At 45.1% G+C, this 13,850-nt stretch overlaps 1 protein-coding gene across 2 annotated transcripts in view; it reads left to right on the forward strand.

Moving 5' to 3' along the window:
* Nucleotides 1–249: 249 nt before the first annotated feature.
* The window catches only part of LOC137658811 (uncharacterized), a 46,573-nt gene continuing 32,972 nt past the window's right edge, over nt 250–13,850 (forward strand). For both annotated transcript variants that reach the window (XM_068393867.1, XM_068393866.1), the window contains exon 1: nt 250–405. The gene's annotated coding sequence lies outside the window, so the exon portion shown is untranslated. The remainder of the gene's footprint in view (nt 406–13,850) is intronic.

The following is a 13,850-nucleotide window of genomic DNA, read 5'->3' on the forward strand; positions in this document are numbered from 1 at the left end:
ACTCAATTTAGAAAATAATAGAAATTATATACTGTAGTCTAAAGAACACCTAAAATGCAATAGAAGAATTTTTTGTGAGGTCAGAACGAAAATTTAACATATATGAACGGGAAAATTATTTTGGCCACTATTGTTTGCCAACGATGGTCTTATAATTTCCAAAACATATAGAATGGGAAATAGAAATATTGATGGAAATATGTAAGTATTGTGGTAATCTAAGGAGGAGCCGATGAAAAGGCAAACCCCTCCGGCTGATACACAAACCTTTCAACATTCAAAATCAGTATCTGTCTGTCAACATTACAATGTCACTTTCATTTTGACCCTGTGTAATCAGGAATTATCAAGAATTCTTTCAAATACGAAATTTGACATTTTACTGATCGATTGAATGATAAAAGGGTAAGTAAAACACCGCAGAATTATTACAGCATGATCGTTATTTTACGTTATCCAACAAAATCGATATAAATGACGTAAAGTAAAATTCTTGATGGAAACGGAGATCCAATTTGATATTGACATTCCAAGATCAATTTATAGAACGAAACTGGTATATGACATATACTATGGTGTTTCAAACTTTTATTATAATGATAACAGATGGAAACGAGTAGTCTTTGAGATTGGTACGTGAGTTTGACTAGTATAGTGGTACCGTGTTCGCCTAGCATTCGACACCAGCCTTGGACCGTAAGTTTAAGCTGTTTACTCGGGTGGCCACTGCTGTGGTTAGGCACTACAGTGGGTGTTTGGGCTTGCCCGGCTGACTGTCTGGTGAGTATCTATTTTGATGATATTGGAACTGAATTCAGACACCATTACTGTATGTATGATGACGGCCATGCCCTATAATTCCCCCTCCTTGCCAGGAGTGAAACAGGTTACGAATCAAACACAGTGCAAGCTAAGAATACGGCAGTGTAAAGGGATTTTATGTCTCCCTGTCAGGTAAGTAAGTAAGGACATGGCTCGCAGGTTAGGTTAGGAGTTGCAGAATAACAAAGTTTATGTAGTACAGCGCTCATGTCTTACAAACGACTAGAAAATTGAAGGAAAATTCTCATATTTTATGCACGATGAACGAACTGGTCGCTGATATACAAAGGTTCCAAAATAAGATTGGTCTAGAGTGTATTTTAAGGTATTTAGAACATTGAAACCTTTATGAAAGGGATACCGGTACAAACACGAATAAACCACCTACTTAAGGTTCGCCGCCTAACCTTACCTAGGAGCGGTATCCTTACATACCAGTGGCCCATGGTGCACTCCAGCATAGACTGCCATATGCTTGGCCTAGCCTAAGCAGGGTGTATGTATGATAGCAGCCACCTGTATGTATGATTATGGCCAACTTTTAATACGGCAGTGGAAGGGGTAGCCGCAGGGGGTTGTTAGCCCCCCTTCTTAGGTAAGTAGGTAAGGACATGGCTTGTAGGTTAGGTTAGGGGGAAAATTTAGGTTAGGTGATGTCAATATGTAATCCAAATGGGAGGAACTGGCCGCTGATATACAAAGGCTCCGCCTAAGCTTAATAGTCTTACCTGTGGTTGCTTCCCAACTGAGTTCACTCTTGGCAAGGTAACACTAAATCATAATACTTTGTAAATTGTAATATCAGTTTAATATTTTTGTATTTTAGAACGAGATAACATTTTCTTATAAAGAAAGTCTATTTGACAAGTAATAAAAAAGTTTACGTCTGTCGCAATGAACTATATTTACCCCAGGACGTTTTTAATGACGATACAGTGAACCCTCGTTTATCGCGGTAGATAGGTTCCAGACGCGGGCGCGATAGGTGAAAATCCGCGAAGTAGTGACAGCATATTTACCTATTTATTTAACATGTATATTCGGACTTTTAAAACCTTCCCTTGTACGTAGTACTGTTAACAAACCACCCTTTACACCCTGTAATGTACAGAACACTTAATGCATGTACTACAGCACCCTAAACTAAAACAGGCACAAATATTAAAGGCGATTTTATATCATGTGTTTCCTAAACACCTAAAAAGCACGATAAAAAATGGCAACCAATGTTTTGTTTACGTTCATCTCTGATCATAATGAAGAAACAAACTCATTTAGTGTACACATATATGTACGTATGGTTAGTTTTTGCATCGATTATATTGATTATACAGTACTGTATGTTGATTTTTTTATTACCAATGTTTTAGTTTACGTATTTTTCTTAGGACTTCCAAATGAAATCTTTTTCTTTATGACGCCGCCTGAAACGACGGCGTGTACGCTCAGTAAACAACCACGCTCAGAACAAACAAGGCATTTAACACGCATGATGATAGTGATAAATAATGATACAGTACATACAGTATTTACAGTACAAAGCATTTACAAAATATGTTACCTTACAAATATAAATTATACAGTACTTGTACGTAGCAAAGCAGGAAAACAATTTGAGAGAGAGAGAGAGAGAGAGAGAGAGAGAGAGAGAGAGAGAGAGAGAGAGAGAGAGAGAGAGAGAGAGATTGTTTTACGTACGTAAATGTAAATTTTAAACAAAAAAAATATGATAGGTTACAACATGTAGACTTTTAAAACCTTCCCTTTAACTTAATGCATACAGTACGTACAGTACTAAACTATAAAACAGGTTAAAGTAAAAAATAAAGATTGTTACTGTACTCACCACGAAAGAAGTTCCAGAAAAACTTGAATGACGATGGCGATGAATTTGCTGCACAGTAGAAATGATGATGATGAAGCTGATGATGTGTTCTACTGTGCAGTCAATGATAGTATTTTACGTCTCTTCAGACGGAGGTGTCTTTTCCTGGGACACCTCTTCAACTTCTTCAATTTCTTCCGAAGGCGTACTAGCAGGAGGAACTGGCTCTTTTTTGCGAGGCTGAAAAAACATTGTGATCGGAAGTTGTTGCCGCTGCTTCTTTTTTCGATCCAAGAGCATCCTGTAGGGAGTCGTGATGTCATCGACCTTGTTGCAGAATTGCATCGCGCGAACCATATCCTCGTCCCACTCTTGCAACATTTCTTTCGCCTCCTTCATATGGTTGCAGAACTTGGCGAGCCGTTCTAATGTTAAGCCCGTTTCTTCTACATTTTCTTGGGTCTCTTCCTGGGTACCCTCACTCTCTTCCTCACTTGCCGATTTCGTCAGGTCTTCGAGATCTGCGTCAGTTAGGGGCTGGGAATGGCAGTCCAACAACTCGTCGACGTCTTCAGTCGTCATGTCGCCAAACCCGTCACCCCCAATTATGGCAGCCAACTGCACAGATTTCCGTATTGCAGAGTGTTGGATTTCCGACGGAGTAAATCCCTTGTCGTCGTAAACAATATCGGGCCACAGCTTCTTCCAGCTCGCATTTACAGTTGCAGGTTTCATCTCTTGAAGTGCCTTTTGAATATTCTGCAGGCACGTGGCTATGGTGTACTGCCGCCAGTACGCCTTCAAGTTGAAGTCTTCATCCTCGTCATCTTGGGCAGCATCCACACACGCAACGAGGTCCGCCAAGGTATTCTTCGTGTAGAGGGCCTTGAACGCCCTGATAACCCCCTGGTCCATTGGTTGAATTAATGACGTGGTGTTGGGTGGCAGGAACTCAACCTGAACGCCCTCACGCGACAGGTCAGTTGCGTGTCCACCAGCGTTATCCATAAGGAGAAGGATCTTGAATGGCAAGCCCTTCTCTAAGAGATATTCATGGACTTGCGGGATGAAACACTGGTGGAACCAGTTGGAGGTCAGCATCTTCGTAATCCATGCCTTTTGATTATGCATCCAGTACACGGGAAGGAGATTCTTATTTTTGTTTTTCAAAGCGCGAGGATTTTTCGACTTATAAATAAGCCCCGGCTTTAACAAAAATCCAGCAGCATTGCCACACATCACGAGGGTAACGCGATCCTTGAATGCCTTAAAGCCAGAGGCTTTGGCTTCCTCTTTGAACAGGAAAGTTCGCGACGGCATTCTCTTCCAAAACAAGCCGGTTTCATCCATATTAAAGACTTGTTCCGGCTTGTATCCACCTTCAGCGATAATGTTCTTGAAAGTCTGGTTCACGTAAGTTTCAGCAGCGGCAGTGTCAGCGGAAGCAGACTCCCCATGCAGGGAAACGCTTTTCAGGGCGAAGCGTTTCTGAAACTTCGCGAACCATCCTTTGCTGGCGGAAAAACGTTGTTTCTGACGCTGGGAATCAGTGGAGGTCCCTGGTTGAGGATCATCTACATCATCATCTTCTTCAGCATGGTCGCCATCGTCGTCATGAGGTTCCTTTGCCGCAAAATTCTCATACAAGCTCAAAGCCTTTGTTCGGATGGTGTTCGTATCCAACGCTATGTTCTTCTTCCGACAGTCGGCAATCCACACAGCTAAAGCACCTTCCATGCGTACGATCGTTTTATTACGCGTTGTAACGACTCGCTTCGCTGATCTGCTAAAGGTGATTGCAGCAGTCTTTCTAATGTTCGCCTCGTCCTTCCTGATGTAGCGAACGGTGGATTCGTTGATGCCAAAATGGCGGCCGGCGGCCGCGTAACTTCTACCATCTTTTAACATGTCGAGAAGCGTAACCTTCTCAGCTATCGTCATCATTCTTCGGTGGCGTTTAGGCTCACTACCAGCCTTACTAGAAGCAGAACGCTTGGGAGCCATTGTAACAGAAAGTTCAACAAAAAGTTCAACTTAAAACAGTCGCACACAGCACAGATTCAACTTCACAAACTTAAGAACGTCTACTCAGCAATACGCGGAAAGAGAAAGTGAACGATGCAGTCCCGCGAGAACTCTGATGCTGCGGGTTGGAGATGCGGGCCAAACACCAATCACAGGCTAGATAACAAAACTTGAGTTTTGATTCGTCATCTATCAGCGCTTGAACCAATCACAACCCGTCTTATACAGTACTATGGTGCGTTGGTTACTCATAGAAGATGTCCCGCGCACACTGAACGTACGTAGATTAAGTACAATACCGTAATAATAATAAATAATGATAATAATACTGTACAGTAATAATAATAATAATAATGATTAATAATAATAACAATAATAATTTTATTAACAACAACAACAATAATAATAATAATAACAATAATAATAAAAATTTACGTACGTACGCTATTTTACGCCTCTCTCTCTCTCTCTCTCTCTCTCTCTCTCTCTCTCTCTCTCTCTCTCTCTCTCTCTCTCTCTCTCTCTCTCTCGTACGCTTACAGTACTTATTCGAAATGTGATTTTTGCAACAAAGAATATTATTGGATGCAGTACTGTACTACGTACGTATACATACAAAAGATTCATGGAAAAGAAGCACATCCATTACAGTACACACCATTCTAATATGGTATGACTGCATCTGATTTGCGTTTCATGTTCGATTTAATTTTACTACGTACTGAATTATCGTATGATCACATTCTCTTTTCGTGTTTTATTTCTTTCTGTGCTGAATTATATATCATATGTAATGCAATGAACAATCAGTAAGAGCAGATATTACTATAATTACAGTATTAATGGAATTACAGGTAACAAAATATCGTATTTGGTTATCTTCAGATTTCGCGGTATTTTCGAATTTTCCGGAAAATCCGCGATATGTATATATATATGGGTTATGGGAAAACCCCGCGAAGTGGTGAATCCGCGATTGTCGAACCGCGAAGTAGCGAGGGTTCACTGTAATGCGCGGAACCCCGTAAATTTTGAGTTGTGGCGGGTTGACTGCCATAACCAAAAAGCTATAGGTGTTGAGTCAAGTGGGTCGACTACTATAACTTAAAAACTATGCATTTTCACCAGGTATCATCAAAAACATATAAAACACCATTAAATACATCATCTAATGTCTTATTTTCCTTATTTTCTCTGTTACAATTATTGTACTATTCTGTATCAAAAACGTTAAAAAGGCAAGCAAAATAACAAAAGCTACCTGAATGTTAATTTAGTGGTGGCTTCACTGACAGTCTGCCATCGTTTCTTTCTTCATAAAAAAAAAAAAATTTGCTCGGCTTCAATATGTGATAATTGAAATGGTTGAAATACAGCAATAAATGGACCTAACATTATTTTTGGCGTCAGTATGCTGTTATACCAAATGGTTTAGACTTCACTTTGAATATGTGTTGTTCCAATTTTTAGGTTTTGAAAAATGTTTTTATGATCTTCATATACTAACACAAAACGGATTTTGAGCGAAGCGAAAAATCTATTTTTGGGTGAGATAGCCATGGCGTCCTGATGGAAGGTTCCTTTTTGGTAGCTTCCTTGGGTATATAACTACTAAGATATTCCCAGAGAATTTAACCACAGGTTATCACAGAATTCTAACTTCTGGAGCGAGTATCCTAAAGGTTTCCCTTTTAAGACATCGTATATCAAGAGGGGACGCATGTATTAACGCGCCACATAGCTATCTACACCCCGAACAGAGTTAACACTTCGGTGTGTAAGTGCGGAGAATAGCTGGGAGCCGTTCCACAGCTAATCTCGTCCGTGGCTACTTTTGGTACTCGAGACGTAAACAAACGGGCGCCATTGCTAAATGACGTCACGTCCGTCCTCATCCTGAAGCCAGTTGCTTGCCGATCACCATGATACAGCAGAGCAGGGTGGGACCTAAAAACTGGACGAAGTAGCAGGGAGGGTCCATCAGGACGCCATAGCTATCTCACCCAAAAATAGATTTTTCGCTTCGCTCAAAATCCGTTTTTTGGGCTCAAGCCATGGCGTCCTGATGGAAGAATACCAGAGAATCAATGTATCGTGGTAGATTTTTCCCTATTGGGTAAGTGCCAAGGGCTTTGAACAATGTAGCATAGTAATCTTAATAAAAGAACCGTAGGGAAGAATCTTCCTGCCCCCCTTGGCAGTGAAGTTCCCACGGGCCATGCTGAGATCAAAGTGGTTATCTAAGGGCTATTCACCTTGCTAGAAGAACCTGAAGAACTTGGAGACGAGACTGAATGGTTGGCATTCGTATCGGAACATTCTGGAAGGCAGACAAGTGGTGGTTGGACACTGTGTGCTGAGAAGGTTAGTTTCGTCTCTAGGGTATGAAGAGTAAATATTCGTATTGGAATATTACATTGTAAGAGTGAATATATAATAAGGGTTAGGACCTTAGTATCTCCATGAACCATAGGGAAGGGGATAATAAAACTATGACAGGCATGTATTTCATAGTATAAGTAGGAGCGGATTGAGACGCACAAGTAATAAAATAGGAATTTTATTTCACAATTGCAGAAAATTAAATGAATTGCAGCAATAAGTAAAGTTAATTTACAGTAAATTATAATGTACATAGTAATAAAGACTTGCTCTTGAATCTGAAAGGGAATTTCAAATTTATTAGTAGGCATTCGTTCTCGAGGAACGTCAGTCTTTAATTAAAACACATCATGCTCTAGCCATGCGGCACTTGTGTGACGACTATGACATTTCACCTGGGATAAGAACAGTTATAAGAAAGCACTAAGTGTTTTCGACATCACTATGTATCGCTCGAGGGTCAACATAGGCACCCGAAGAGTTAGAGTCCCAAGTAACTCGCTGTTCTATGCAGAGTTAGGTGCAGGTTTCATAACACTACCTGCGGCTACCACAAAATGTTTGACTTCGTGCACTTGTTTCGCATAATGTTTGAAGAAAACACGCGAGGATTTCCAGCCTGTGAAGCTTTTAAGGCTTTCGAAGTCCATACTCTGAAAGAAATTCAGAGACGATGCAACTTTTCTAGGATCGTGACCGGCGGGTGTACTGTCAGGATCCGCTCTGCGAATGAAGTAGGTGATTTTCGCTCTTAGTTGTTTCAGTGTTTCAGTGACAGGTCGCTGCCCGATGTTTCTCCTTTGAAGAGTTGGCCTCCACCAAAGTTCGAAGTTCTGCGAAGATAGACCTTGAGGCTCTCTACTGGGCATAGAGAGGCATCTTCCTTCAGGGGGCATATTCTCCAGGGGCCCCATCTTTTGGTGGGTAATTCGTTTTTGGCGAGAAACGTCGGATCCGGGGAGAGGGTAATGTCTCCTGAATCAGTAAACAGGAGATGACCCTCTTCTCTTGACAATGCCACTATTTCGCTGACTCGGGCTCCTGAGGCAAGAGCAAAGAGAAATATAACTTTCTGAGTCAGATCCTTGAGAGGGCATGAATCATTATCCAAGTTGGAGGCGAAATGGAGCACCTTGTCCAATGACCAGGAGATCGGTTTCGGTGGGGGTGCTGGGCGTAGACGAGCGCATGCTTTCGGCAGTTTATTGAAGATGTCGCTGGACAGATCAATTTGGAAGGCATACAATATTGGTCTAGTCAAGGCCGATTTGCAAGTTGAAATCGTATTGGCTGCTAATCCCTGTCCATGAAGGTGAATGAAGAAGGACATGCAGAAATCAATGGTGATTTCCTTAGGATTTTTTGCCTTGACGAAAGAGACCCATTTTCTCCAAGATGATTCGTATTGCCGTCTTGTGGATTCGGTCTTGTATTCCTCGAGGAAGTCTAGACTTTTCTTCGAGATCCCAAACCTCTTCTTTGCGGCTAGGGAGAGAAAATCATGAGATGAAGGTCCTTGATTTTCGATGATGAAGCGAAGACAGTCGACTTCTGTACTTGTTGGGAGAGAACTGGGCCCGGGAGAAGGATCAGCTTGGGCTGCAGCTCCAGGACCAGGGGGTACCAGTTGCTCCGGGGCCACTTGGGAGCCACTAGGGCCGCTGTCCCTTTGAAGGTTCTCAGCTTGGAGAGGACTTTCAGCAGAAGGTTGGTGGGAGGGAACAGGTAGATCTTGGACCATCTGTTCCAGTCCAGTGACATGGCATCCACTGCTTCTGCCTTGGGGTCCTCGTACGGGGCCACATACCGAGGAAGTTGATTGTTGTCGCTCGTTGCGAAGAGATCGATCTGAAGTTCTGGGACTTGGTGAGAGATGAAGGAGAATGATCTTGCGTCTAGAGACCATTCCGACTCTATCGGGCTTGTCCGAGATAGAGCATCCGCTGTCACGTTGCGGAATCCTTGTAGGTGAACTGCAGACAGGTGCCATTTCTTCTTCTCTGCCAGACGGAAGATTGGAAGAAGCACCTGATTTATCTGGGGCGATCTTGAGCCTTGGCGATTGAGACATCGAACTACCACCGAGTTGTCTAGGGTTAGACGAATATGGATCGAGGGAGGCGGGGAGAGTTTCTTCAGAGTTAGAAGGACCGCCATGGCCTCCAAGATGTTGATGTGAAACGTCTTGAACAGGGGAGACCATGTGCCTTGAGCCTGTTTTTGGTGGGAGTGACCTCCCCAACCCTCCAGCGAAGCGTCCGTGTGGATGTTGAGTGATGGAGGTGGGTGTTGAAGAGGAATGGAACTTTTCAAGGCCTTTGCTTCCGACCACGGCTTGAGGAGAAGTCGAAGTCTGTTTGGGAGCCGTCTCTTGAGGTCTCTTCGAGCGATGGATGCAGAACGTCTCTAGACTCCCGCGGCATCCTTTAGCTGTGCACGAAGCACTGGGTTTGTTACTGAGGCGAACTGTAGAGAGCCTAGAACTCGTTCCTGCTGGCGTCTTGAGATCCGCTTGGATTTCAGTAGTCGCTTGACAGACCCTGCTATTTCCTTCCTTTTCTTCTGGGGGATGGAAAGGCGGTGTGACTGAAGGTTCCATTGGATTCCTAACCATTGGAACTTCTGAGCTGGAGAGAGGCGAGATTTCTTCACGTTTATCTTGAATCCCAGGTGTTCTAGGTACTGGGTGACTTTGCTGCAGGATTTTAAACAATCCTCGGGCGATGGAGCCCAGACTAGCCAATCGTCGAGGTAGGCCATCACCTGGACGTCTCGGAGGCGGAGCTGTTGTACTATGGCGTCCGCCAGCTTTGTGAAGATCCGAGGGGCCACATTGAGGCCGAAGGGCATGGCCCTGAAGGCGTAGCTTTTCCTTTGGAGTCGAAATCCTAGGTAGGAGGAAGCGTGATGGTTCATTGGAACGTGCCAGTAGGCATCCGCCAGGTCTATGGAGACCGTGTAAGAACCTCGAGGCAGAAGGGTCCTTATCTGTTGAAGAGTCAGCATCTTGAACTTGTCGTTCGCTATGAACTTGTTGAGGGGGGATAAGTCCAGAATGACTCTGAGTTTGTCGGAGTCTTTCTTGGGGACACAAAACAGTCTCCCTTGGAACCTGGTGGACTTTACCTTCCTTATCACCTTCTTGTTCAAGAGATCTAGGACATATTCTTCCAGAAGGGGGGTTGATTGTTGGAAGAATTGCTGGAAGGTTGGGGGTGGTTGAGTCCAACTCCAGCCTAGACCCTTCTTGACGATGCTGTGTGCCCAGGGATCGAAGGTCCAACGATCCTGGAATTGGCGAAGTCTTCCTCCCACCGGAAGCACTTCATTGCTTCTGGTGTCCCGAGGGCTTACTGCCTCGGCCGCTAGCTCCCTTTCCTCCTCTGCCTCTGGAGGGACGGCGAGACACGTCTCTGCCTGCACCTCTGCTTGAGCCTCTACCTTTGGGACGAAAGGTAGTCGTCTGTTGCTCGAAAGCAGGGGTGAAAACCGGTGACTGTGACAAGACCGGTTGGGTGACCAGCTGAAAGGTCTGCTGTGGCTGAGCTGCCACTTGGGGAGTAGCGGGTCCCGGAAACTGTCGTCTCTGTTGACGTTGCTGGGGTTTCTGTTTGGAGGATTTCCTCTTAAGTTGAGGTCCGTCGTCCTGGGAGGATTTTCTCTTCTTTGACATGCCCCACTTGTGGAGAAGGTTCCTGTTCTCCGTGGCGGCTTTGTCGGTGATCTCTTTCACGAGGTCAGAGGGAAAGAGGTGTTTACCCCAGATGTTGGAGGAAATCAGCCTCCGGGGTTCGTGTTTCACAGTGGCACCTGAGAACACGAATTCTCGACAGGCTCTCCGAGCCTTCATGAAGTGATACAAATCCTTCACCAGGGTTGCCATGTGGGATTTGGCGAGTACCATGTAGTGGTCTGGTACTCTGGTGTCACAAGCCATGATGTCAAGTTGGACCTGGTGGGACATGGATGCTGCAAGCCTCTCCTTCGTATCTTGTTCCCGACGAAGGAGGTGGTCGTTGAGTTTCGGGAGGTCTTCGTTAAACTGACGTCCGGCTACGTCAGGATCTAGCTTTCCCACCACGAAAGTATGCTGGATATCCTTCCAGTGTCGAGCGTCGGGGGGAGTCACTATGGAGAAGGGTCTGCACTCCTCCAGTGCAGGGCAGGGTTTTCCTTCTTCCACAGCCTTGAGGCACGCAGCGAAGGCCTTTTCCATGAAGGGAAGGACTGCATCGTCGGGTGCGACGTAGGTAGGGTGCTTCTTGCTCAGGGCCGGAAGCTTAGAGCAGGTAAAACCCCTACTTTTAAATGTGTTGGCTAGCATAGCCTGGGCCTTCGCGAGATCGAACACTATCTCCTCCTTGGGTTCGGTCTCTTCTTTAGAGGCAGATTCAGAACGGAGCCGGACGTAACAGTCCGGGTAGGCCTCGAAGTTTGGGAAGAACTCCACATCTTCCAGGGGGACCGTGCCGATCTTATCGCTGACAAAGATCCTGCCGGTCGCGATAACCATATGCTCAGCATACCTCCAGGGGTTGGCGTGTGAGCATGCAGGGAGATCCTTAACCGAGATCTTCTTCGGTTCTTTGGACCCCATCATGGACCTGATGAACTCTTGATTTTCTTTCAGCCTGTCGTCCATAATGGCTTTGATCATCCGGAACATCTCTTGGGCGGATGGAATGGGTTCCGGGGTAGCGGAGGTAGACGGGAGAGACACTTCCGTCGGTGTAGGAGTAGGGGCGGTGATGGAAGGAAGAGCGACCTCTTGCTCCGACTCGGTGTATTCCACCTGGTCCTCTTCATCTTCCGCACCTTGGGCCATAAGGGTCTTCTCCGTGCCCTCCGAAATATCCGACATGTGTTCGTCGTTCTCGGAATCCAGGTGGCACTCGTGCATGGACTGGGCCATGACTACGTCTGGTTCCACCGTAATTTGGACAGTGGGGATCAATTCTTTGGGCACCACAGAATCGGGGGAGGCCTTTGGGAACAGAAGGGACCTCATTTCTTCAGTGGCCAGGTACGGTCCAGTGGCATTCTTCTGGAAGCCACGCACCCACTTGCGTAGCTTATCCCGAGAAGTGTCCCTGACCTCCGCTGAGGGAGGATTATGGAAGGCATCGACTAGGCGAGCCTGGCAGACCGTACAGTTCTGCGGGTCCCAGAACTTCAAATCCCCTTTCTTGTTGGCACAAGGGGCGTGAGTCCTACACGCCGTATGCCCGTAGAAGTGCGGGCGTTTCACAGCACAGAAGTCGTAGTCACACTTCATCTGCTCCTCCTGTGAAAGAAAGAGAAAATGAGTATGGGGGGAGTCATAAGAATGGCTCTTAAACTAAGTTAATATTAATCATTAATTTTAACTTGATAAAGGGTGTGATGCACAGAGGAAGGGTATAGGTGGGGAGGGGAGAAGAGAAGGGTCTTCCATGGAGGGGGTTCTGTACCAGAGCGGCCACTAAGGAAGGGAGGACACTCCCTAGCCTAAGGTAAGGCAGCTTGACTGAAAACGGTGCATGGGTATAGTTTCAGCAAGGAACAGAATTAACCCCTCCAAAACCTAACCTAGAGCAGGGATGTACGTCCTGAACTAGGAAGGATTGAAGACATATCGCTATTGCAGGAAAGTCGTAGACCTAGCCCTAGCAATAGAGGAAGGACTAGCCGTTCCTCACTCTCAGGCGCAACTCTAAGGGGGGATCATTCCCTTAGGGAGGACAGAGAGGCGATAAAATACTCTGATAAGAGCTTGATCCCCTTACGTGGTAGGGGGAGCAAGGCTACACAGAGGGAATGCCCTAGGGCAGGGGGATGAAGGAAGCATATAGGGGTCCTACATGTAGGTTAGGTTAGAAAGACACACTAACTAACCTATCCCCTATATGGTCCCTGAAGGCGAAAACACTTGCATCACAGTCAATAGTATTGTAAAATAATGCCACTATCTTCATAAATAAGCCTAGGATCACTGATAAATATCATGCATGAACACTGATATAGGCGCTCTGGCCTGGGGGCTATAGTAGCCAACTGGTATGGGGTCAATCGATGACCGGTAAAAAAGCGTCAAAACACGATATAAAAGTTCCTAGCTATGAAGACTAAATAAACTAATAGTATCGATTAGTAAATAAGGCCGGAAGCGTTGTTGAGGCTAACTAAATAAGGCATGCAGAACAACAACGACGCCATAAAATGGCGGGTCCGGTTGAGGCACAGCTCTGCCACAAAACATCAAATATCTCGAAAAGTAAAATTTACTTTACGGTCAGAGCTTAACTAAACAATACTGGAACCTTGTACAGTACTCAACTTTCCAGAAGAAGGCGAGGCCGAAGGTAGCGACATGATGAAGATGCAAGTCGATAAAGTAAGCACAGGGAAAATCCGTCTAAGTAAGGCGAGCTACTATGCAAAGGATGAGGACGGACGTGACGTCATTTAGCAATGGCGCCCGTTTGTTTACGTCTCCAGTACCAAAAGTAGCCACGGACGAGATTAGCTGTGGAACGGCTCCCAGCTATTCTCCGCCCTTACACACCGAAGTGTTAACTCTGTTCGGGGTGTAGATAGCTATGTGGCGCGTTAATACATGCGTCCCCTGTTGATATACGATGTCTTAAAAGGGAAACCTTTAGGATACTCGCTCCAGAAGTTAGAATTCTGTGATAACCTGTGGTTAAATTCTCTGGGAATATCTTAGTAGTTATATACCCAAGGAAGCTACCAAAAAGGAACCTTCCATCAGGACGCCATGGCTTGAGCCCAAAAATGTGATTTTTAACTAAACTTT

Source organism: Palaemon carinicauda, chromosome 19, assembly GCF_036898095.1.
Source record: "Palaemon carinicauda isolate YSFRI2023 chromosome 19, ASM3689809v2, whole genome shotgun sequence".
Classification (NCBI taxonomy): Eukaryota; Metazoa; Arthropoda; class Malacostraca; order Decapoda; family Palaemonidae; genus Palaemon; species Palaemon carinicauda.